The sequence below is a fragment of the Melopsittacus undulatus genome, chromosome 6 (assembly GCF_012275295.1).
Source record: "Melopsittacus undulatus isolate bMelUnd1 chromosome 6, bMelUnd1.mat.Z, whole genome shotgun sequence".
NCBI classification, from domain to species: Eukaryota; Metazoa; Chordata; class Aves; order Psittaciformes; family Psittaculidae; genus Melopsittacus; species Melopsittacus undulatus.
The window spans coordinates 76,185,769-76,194,383 of NC_047532.1; the positions used below are offsets into that span (position 1 = coordinate 76,185,769).

The 8,615-nt window shown below is 45.2% G+C and overlaps 1 long non-coding RNA gene across 1 annotated transcript; it reads left to right on the top strand.

Annotated features, from left to right (window-relative positions):
- The first annotated feature begins 5,188 nt into the window (after positions 1 to 5,188).
- LOC117436321 (uncharacterized) lies at positions 5,189 to 7,054 on the top strand. Its single transcript, XR_004549752.1, has 3 exons — positions 5,189 to 5,366; positions 5,680 to 5,732; positions 7,015 to 7,054. It is a non-coding gene; the product is annotated as an uncharacterized lncRNA (long non-coding RNA).
- Positions 7,055 to 8,615: the final 1,561 nt, after the last annotated feature.

The window sequence follows — 8,615 nt, forward strand, 5'->3', positions numbered from 1 at the left end:
AGAACTGAGGGACTTCCTCTCATTAGGATCCTCTAGTGCAGCCTGAGCTGGGCATTCAGTCTGGAAAATGCTGGCCCTTCTTATCAAGGAGAAACATAGCATGTCTCACAAGTGGTGAATGAACACCAGCATGCTCACAGGTTACTCTTGCTTACAGTGCCATGAACTGCTGGATCCACAGTGTTCCACACAGTGGGAAGGGTTCCTGGAGCTGGATATTTTCCCAGGAGCAATAACTAAGATGACTGTTCTGAAGTCCTGGTTATAGGGATAAAACTTAATCATGTTTGGGAATCTGCCATGGGTCAGATGTTGGCAAGACCTTTGCTTCCACTATAAATCTACTCCTTGTTTTAATTAACTGAAATTCATAAGCTAACTACTGCACACTGATTACACATAAGGTAGGGATAACAGTGAGTGGTGTAAATGCACACTGAGATTTATGTCCTGCCTGTCAGATAAGGGAAGCTGCACTTGGCTGTAGTTCATGTGATCCCATACGGACAACCTGTATCTCTTGAGTTTGCCTTTAAGAAATAGCTGTGCCCAAGTGTTGCTATGAAACAAAATGTCCTGGGGAAGTGCCATTTCAACACTCATGTCATGTTAGTGCTTGTTAGTGATGCCCTGTAACCATTACTAGCTGTGAGGTTTGCTTCTAGTGCTTATAGATGTTGTTTAGAGAGCTGTGCATTGCTTGGTTCACCTTGATAGCTTAGGCACTGGTGCTGAGAAGCTGGGGAACCTGCTTTGGTTTGGGAAGCCTGGGCTCATTTAGGCAAAGTGAGGGAAACTTCTTGCATGAAAGCAGCAGGAAGCAGCCTTAGGGAGGTGTGTGAACCTTTTATAAGCAATGCAGTTATCACAGCGATTGCACTGGCTTTGCTTCAGAGCAGGAGTAAAGTGATTGTCCTGCCTTTGCTTTTTTCCCCGCAGAGTTCTTGAAGATGATCCTTTGCTTTTCCAGCTCGGCTGGGCCTTTGCTAAAAAGCAAAGTGTGTGTTCTCATCCTCTCACTGACTCACAGTCTTCAGCTCTTCCACCCCCTGCCTCACCCACACACTGATTCCTGATTTTCTTCTTAATTTGAAGTAATCCGGGAGAGGGATGAATCTAAAATACCTGAACATGAGTGCTTAGAATGGAGAAATCTATTTATTATTACAGCTCTCTTACTGGCTGGCCTAATTTTTGCTGCTCTTTGATTGGAAACTTACATATTTATGTATACTTACAGGATGCCAAAGAAGCCATTTATTAAGTTACCAAATCAAAATCCATGCGTAGGGCTTGAGGAATGTCAGTGGCCCAGTATTTCTGGTACTTCAGACTCCATCTGTCATCACGCTTTAGCCCCTTGTTTCGTGAATGGAATTACATGCATGTTAATGGAAGCAAATGAAGTTGCAGGAAGCAGGTGGCTGGTCCCACACCTGCCTTCTGGGAATGAGCTTTGATATATGGGAATAAACGGAGATTTTGGGGTTGTTTCTTCAGGTTATAATAAGAAAAAGAAAGGAGAATCTGTGGAGCTGTTCTTGTGCTTTGTTGGGAGATGAGCACAGCACTCAGCGGGGTACATTCCCCTTTAAAATGAGCCTGGGCTTTGGTTTTGGCCATTTCTCTGTTATCTTTTCTTCTGTTATCTTCTGCTTTATCCTGGGTGATACCAGACATCACCCCTGAGGCCATGGGTTCTGAAGCATTACACTGATAACAGGAGCAGGGTGGAGCCTGTAATCACCCAGCTCCATGCAGATTCCTCTTATCAGGAGAGGATCTGCAGCACTGACACCCAGAACAAGATCAGCCCTGGCTGTACAAACAGCTTGGTTTATGGCTTGAGAAATCCTAGCCTAATATCATGTCTGTTTCTCTAAGGAAAGAAGGATTTATCCCAGTGATAGGGTGTGCAGGCCTCCTGCATTCCCATCACACTGCCTCTGTGACAGCAGCTCTTAAATAAAGCCAATAACAAGACAGTCATTTTCTATTACCTTGAAACCAGGGGCTAATTATTTATAGCATTACACTGGAGCTCACAGAACCCATTCCTTGCAGCTTTACACCACAGGAAAGCACACAGGTTTCCACTGCAGGTTTGAACTGTGGGATTAGAGTCACTGGGAATGCTGGAATATCTGAGGGTCAGGTACTCTGGGGTTTGCTCTTTGTATTCTCATGGTAATATGTGTTCTGAGGATGCAGAGGGCTTGGAGGAAAACCCTATCCCCTTTGTTTCAGGTCCTTAGAGTTGTTTTCTTGTGCCTTTAGGGTTTTGCTTGTAGTCAACTAGATACTTCTGGCTCTTTGCTCTCTGCACATTCATGTGTATGTCAAGCAGTGTTAGTGGCTATTGGTAGGAGGTCTGTGTATTGGGGATCTAGGTCTACCTTGCAGCTCCATGATCTAACCCTGTGGATCTCTTCCAAATAAAGAACCAGCAAATATCCCATCATGTCAGCTCCTGTTTCTGACCTATTGCTGATACAGGGGTAACCAATGTACAGGGGGGTAATACAGAGAAATTGTACAAGGGGGCTAAAGGAATTCCTTTGCTTAAACAAAAGTATTGTCTGTCTTAAGTACCCACCATTGCCATCTTGCCAAGGCATTGGTTACTGCTGGATGGGGAGAAGCAGATGCCAGTTCTACTGACAAGGGACAAAAGCAGATGATTGGTTCTACTGATAAGCCAGGGAGAGGCAGACTGGTCGCCCACCAAATCTTAGGACCATGACAAAAGTGCAGGTGTTTGGTCCTACTGATAAGCTGGGGAGAGGCAGACTGGGCACTGACCAAACCCTAAGGCCATGTCTGAAGGTTAAAAGGTGTAAAGTTTAAGAAGAGGAAGACTCATTTACTTCATCCTGAGATCCCTGCCCATGACCAGAAGGGGCACTGTGCAGGTGCAAAGGACCTTCCGGCTCATTATAATACAAAGTGGGGATAGATAATAAATATGTACAGGCGGATTGAGCAACCTCATGTCTATGCATACCTTAAAAGGATAAATGTAAAGGGAGAACAATCCTGAGGTGTGCATACTTTGGAGGAGCTATCCCCATGCACCTCAGTGCTGAATAAAAGCACTTTACAACTTTAGTTGTGGAGTCAATCCGTGCATCATTGCAGGCAATGGCTTTGAAATGACAGTGTGGCAGCTTGCTCCTGGGCTTGACAGGGTTTTAGTAGAAGAATAAAGCAGAGTATATCAGTCCTCTTTTTTCCCAGCAGTTTAGTACTGTCTCAGAAGCAAAAGGCCTGAGTAGAGGTGTCCAAATGGAAATGTCAGCTTCATCAACCAGCATGGGCAAAGCAGGCTGGCTGGTTCCACAGCTCTGTACACCCTGGGAGCAGCAGGGGCTGTGCTGCACAGAGCACAGCTCTGTACAAGCAGGTTGCAGGGCAGTCTGAACCTTGGAGCATCCTTCTTGCTCCCCATCCCACTGCCTCCAGGAGTGGAGCAGCTCCTGGCCCAGCTCCCTGCAAGCTGAGGATGCTATGGTGGGGCTGAAGCTGCTGTGTCCCAGGTCATGAGTTGACACCAAACCAGAGATTGGCACCATTGGGGAACACTGGGAGGCTGAAGAGTCTGAGATTTGTCTGCAAGAGGCAACTCAGAGCTGGACTTCAATAGCTTTATTGCCCTCTTTCTTTATTGTCTTCAGCTCTCCTTTCTGCTTTACAAAAGAATTTGAAGCTATTCAGGTTCAAGTTGTTAACAGCCCCTCTATCTGTTATGTCCATGAAGGTATTGTCATTGATTTGAATGGGTCAGGGTATGTCTGATCCATTCAAATGGATGGTCATTGATTTGAATGGTCTGTTACCTTTCAAGCACGGTGCTTCTCCTTCCCTTGAACTCCTGTAGAGAAAACAATGGTTTCCTCCTGATTTCCAACCACACTCCTTATTCATAGACATCTGGCTTTGTGTTCACATGTTAAGTTTATTCCTCTTAGTCAGACCTAGAATGTCAAGTCTCTGACAGTCATTTGAGTGAAGAAGAAACCACAAAGCACCACCATAGGAAGAAAATGGTACCTGTAGAGCAAATTGTTGTGATCCTGCTGATCTTCCAGCACCAAGGCCTGTAATGTTAGCTAGTGATTCGGTTCACTGCCATTTGCTGTGGTACCTCTGACAAACATGACCTGTTTTGTCCCCGTCTGCCTGGTGAGGTGGCAGATTGCATGTGAAATGCAAAAGCCCTATCTGGTTTGACAAGGTGATTCACTTCGAGGAAAATTAGCCACAAATGAGTTATTGAAATCCTTTACTTGGAAAACAACAGGGAGGATGGCTGGTATCTATAATGGTGACCCTTATGCCGGGTTAGCATTAAACCAGAGACCATGAATATCACTGTTCATTTCACATTGCATTACTGTATGGTAACTGCACTCAGTGCTTGACAAGCTCCTTTCTTGGAGGCTGGCACAGGTTACCCAAGCAAAAAGGGAACAGAGAGACAACGGCTCTTCAACACAAGCAATGAATCGGATAATGGTGCATGAGCTCTGGTCTTCCTTGTGATCTAAACTCTGCCAATCCTGTTTTCTCCCTTGTTATGCTGTAGTTACCTCTGGACATATAGAAAACTCCATGTGCAGGTGTACTTCCACCCACTGTTTTCACCCCACAGAGGTCTATGGAACAACAGCAGCTCTTTGTTATGATGACCTTTGTGTAAGGACTCGTGCTTCTCTTAACTGAGCTCTGCTCTTCCTTACACCTTTGCCACTGCAGATTCTTAGGCCTTTTAATGTCCTTTTCAGAAGGCTCAAGTGAAGCATCGTCCACAAGTGGTCCTACGCTGCCCCCGTTGCCTCCGACCAGTGGTATCAATGGTACTGTTCCAGGTAAGGGCTAAATGAGACCCTTTTAAATGCTGACATGGTCACCACTGACACCACCAATGTGACAATTTAAGACTTGGTCACATGTTTAAGTTGTTGCTGCTTAGCAAGGGATTGTCTGGCAGCAGATCCTCCTATCTCTTCTGATGCATTCCTTGCAGGCAATAAAAGCCAACCCCATGCACCCACAAGTATGAACCCCAACTTGTTTGCTAAGCTGTGATAACTTGGCCCTTGGGCTCTTTAATAACATTTCCAGCAATGCAGCAGTCATCTAGACTTGGACACTGGGATTTCCCAAAGAGCCTCAGTGACCATGGGAATGGTTCAATGGAGGGATAAGGAGATGGGAAGTGGTGCAGGCACCTTCTACAGGACAAATCTCACTTACATTCTCTTCTTACAGTCAGCTTCTTTAGCATTGATATGAACTTTTTCCTCTTCTACAAAACCGAGAGAGCTCCCGATTACTATGATGCAAGGAACCTCCTTGAAAACTGGGTGAGTAGCTTTCTTTTCTCACTCTCATGTCTTTCTAGCAAGTATCAGATGATGAGGACAGCTGGTGCAGCATGTAAACTGATGGGACAACACAGAAATGAGTATCCATGTCATGCTTCTGTGGTGTCTCAGAATCACGTTATCCAGCACGCTTTGAACAGGATGAAGTGAAATTCTGAAGGAAGGGAAAAGTGCTGACATTTTGCCAAAATTTGTAGCCATTCTCACTGGGATTTAGAAATTTCTATAACAATTCAAATAGAGAAAGTATCAATAAACCAAATTAATAAAAATACCATTGCTTCCTTTCCAGTTTCATATCATATTTACTGGAGAAGAATTTGTTGTGACAAACTTTAAAGTCAGGTAAGTCTCTGGCTCTGCAGTGGTGTCACCTCCACCCTCTGTCCTCTGAGTGGAATTGCAGCCAGATCCCAAATGACCGGTCCTGTGCAAAGGATGGAAACCAGCTTCCCCCCCCCCCCCCCCCCCCCCCCCCCCCACGAGCTGTATAATCATGTAGAACACTCACGTTTTGCTTACTGGGCTCATTGACCTCAGAATATATATCCTGCCTAACTCAAGGCTGCTAGGGCTGCTGAAGCCCTGTTTCAGTGATTGCTTGTGAGTGTGAAGAGGTCCCATCCATCCTCACAGTGAGGGTCTAGTTTGTGTAAGCAGGTACACACTGGCTCTTGTATGGCATTGTCTAATGAAAGGCTATTGCAGTTCCCAAACCCTGCTCAGAAGCAATGGGTTGTTGTCCAAGACTCCTCTATGTCACAGCTTTCAGCCCAATCCAACTTTATTCCATATGAAGACAGGCTAAGAAAACTGGGGCTGTTCAGCCTGGAGAATAGAATCTGTGTGGAGACCTCAGAGCAGCTTCCAGTGTCTGAAGGGGGCTACAAGGATGCTGCAGAGGGACTCTTCATCAGGAACTGTAGTGATAGGACAAGGGCCGATGGGTTCAAACTGAAACGGGAAGTTCAGGTTAGATCTAAGGCAGAAGCTCTTCCCTGTGAGGGTGCTGAGGCGCTGGCACAGGGTGCCCAGAGAAGCTGTGGCTGCCCCATCCCTGGCAGTGTTCAAGGCCAGGTTGGACACAGGGGCTTGGAGCAGCTGCTGCAGTGGAAGGTGTCCCTGCCCGTGGCAGGGGTTGGAGCTGGATGAGCTTTAAGGTCCCTTCCAACTCAAACCAGTCTGGGGTTCTATGATTCACATCCAAGCTGTGAGCAGCTGGGAGGGACATTCAGCAATTCATAAAAGTATCACTAGTACAGACATGGGGTGTTACTTCATGCATATTTCGACTTCCTACTTTCTTCTCCAACTCCCACAGTTACTGTTTGCTGTATAACTGACAACACAGCAACACACTGCACTGTTTCCATGGGGTGAAGCCAATTCAGGAAATCATGAGGGGGAGATCCCACTCTGGAAGAAGCATTTTTTGTCAGGGTGCATACCTGTTACAGCACTTGGCCTTGGGGATTTATGCAGCTACACCTATGCTGGGTTCAAGATGACTCCTCAGCTGCAAGGTCTGGCTCCTTGTGGTCACGAGATAAAGTCTTTAGGTGATAGCAGAATGGGGTATGTCATATGCTTGCTCTGAAATAATGACTCTGTTCCTTTTTGCTTGCAGGGGTAATTATCCACAAAGCAATGTCTATAACAGGACTCATGTAAGTAATTCGTTATTTTTGAGTTAAAAAATTACTTTTTCTTATCTCTTCAGGGAGGATATAGTAGTTGTGTGGCTTAATATTTACCATCAATCTGATAGGTGTACCTCATTTAAAGAGCTGGGCTGGAAAGCCAGTGTGTCCCAGTAGAAACTGATACGTTCTGTGCTCTCTGCATGAGGCAGCATTGATCACTTGGATGTTCTTTTATCCTGATGTACCTCTGGAAGTTCTATGGCACAAAGACTACTCCAGAGAATCAGGCCTCAATACCATTTAAAGCAATAGGCTCTATTTTAAATGAGAACACTGAGTTTCTGTTGTTTACCTGCCTTAAAATCCAACTTGCATCAGTTGATTTTAACCAGCTTCTAACTTGCTGTGTCTTTCAATGTGAACAGAAGGCGAAGCTCAAGCAGATGTCCCAAAGGTAAGACCCGTGGTTATGAACTGGGTTTCCATAGCTCGTATTGATTTCATTTTTAGGGTGAGGAGGAATTATCCCCTCCTCAGCTGTTTTAGTGCCAGAGCAACTGTGGAACCTTTAGTTGTATAAAGCAGAAGTGGAGTTAGAACCACAGTAATGCTTGACTCGGGGAAAAGTTTTGAGCATCCAAGATTTCTCTCTCATACACCATATCCTGAGAGGCTCCAAGTGCTTCCATGGAAAGCTGGGAGGTTTGTGCTGCAATGTAAGAGTTGGCTTCAGATCCTTCATTGGGGCCAATGCTTAAGGAAGCTGCCAGAATGAATCCCACACCTCTTCTGCAGGACATCCTATTGCCTTCTGACCGCAGCCCCGAAAACACAGGGGAGCTGGGTTCCCATCACATTTGAGTGGTTGAAAATGGCTTACAAAGGCCATGCTTAGTGGGGAACAGTTGTGTAGAGACAAGAGTGAGTTGGGAACACTTGGCACATCCCTGTCCTATGGAGATCTCACTTCTTTGCCCCCAGTTAAATTAAAGATCCATTGAGATGCTCTATCTACAACTGAGAGCCGTCTCTTTGCATCTTTCTGCCTTGCCTGAAGCCATCCAGAAAGAGAGATAATCATTCCAAACCTCCTGAAATCAGCAAACACAGTTACCCAGAAGATAGCAACTGTTTTGAGGGGAAAAAGCTGGAATCCAAAGGAGATACTAAAAGCACATAGTTAAATTCCAGTTTTCCAGGGACCTTGGTGTCTGACACCTCTGTTTGGACACAGGGGTACCCAAGCACCTCATCATTTTATGGCTAGCTCACTCCAGACTTTAAAGCATGGTTGAAAAATGCTTACTTGTGACAAAGGTGTTCCTGTGCCAAGATAACATGAACAGGAAACCTCTTGTGATACTTACCACGAAGCTATAAAAAGATTCCTGCATCTGTATTCCCAATAATTCATCCTTTAGAAAGCATCTCCAGTGATAAGCCACTAGTGTGCATAAGAAGTGACATTTGCCATCGGACTGCACTTCTGGTGAACAAAATACATACATAAATTATCCAAGTCCATATAATTTTCTGGGTTACTCCTTAATTTTGTAGTCACTTCTAATTGTGGATTGTTACTAAT